The following is a 1,000-nucleotide window of genomic DNA, read 5'->3' as shown; positions in this document are numbered from 1 at the left end:
TTGATGAAGTATATTGCAAGTAAAATGGAGATATGTAGCAGGTGTCTCATCACTGCCATTTGCTTCTGTTTTGCATTGATTTGAAGCTCATAGACAGTATTTTCTGTCAATAGTAGCAAGTTCAGTAGCACAAAGGGCCTTGCAAATGTTGCTGTTGACTGTAGGAGATAGCAGTCATTGGCAGCAAGAGTTTAGTGTCACTGTGAAAAAAAGATTGGACTGAACTAAAACTCTGGATTCCAGTCCACAGAAACTTTGAGGGGGTTGGAACCGAAATATGGATCTGACTTCAACCTATTTTAACCAAATTCTTTTCTTTAAAGGAGACATTTCAACAAAGCTATTCTTTACATCCTTCTGCTGTTCCTCCCTCTCTATTTCAAAAAGATTCTGTGCCTGTGATAGCAGCAGTGTTTCCGCAAGAACAATCTATTATATTGCTTTAGGTGAAGAATTATAACTGCAATAAATAACAACTAAAAATGGCTTTTATGGTTAGGTAATGGAATGGAGCAATTAATGGTTGGGTAATGGAAATGTTATTTTAAGAGTTTCCAAAGTGTGGTCTACAAACCCAGTTCTGAAATGGAGTATGGCTCAAATGTAGCCCAGGGGAACAGGGACTCCCCCAGTGCCTGCTGATCCCCCCTGACTAGTTTGTATCAGGCCACTAGATCCCCCCTCAGCCTTCTCTTGTGGAGGCTGAACAGGTTCAGGTCCCATAGCCTCTCCTCGTAGGGCCTGCCCTGCTGACCCCTGATAATGCAAGTGGCCCTCCTCTGGACCCTCTCCATGTTGTCCACATCCCTCTTGAAGTGCAGCGCCCAGAACTAGATGCAGTATTCCAGCTGCGGCCTGACCAGTGCCACATAAAGGGAGAGGATCACCTCCTTGGACCTGCTTGAGATGCATCTGTGAATGCATGACAAGGTACGGTTGGCCTTCCTGACTGCATCCCCACACTGCCGGCCCATGTTCATCTTGGAGTCAATGATGACTC

Source organism: Crocodylus porosus, unplaced genomic scaffold (genome assembly GCF_001723895.1).
Source record: "Crocodylus porosus isolate Cpor-Errol unplaced genomic scaffold, CroPor_comp1, whole genome shotgun sequence".
Lineage (NCBI taxonomy): Eukaryota > Metazoa > Chordata > Crocodylia > Crocodylidae > Crocodylus > Crocodylus porosus.
This window is presented reverse-complemented; position numbering follows the sequence as displayed.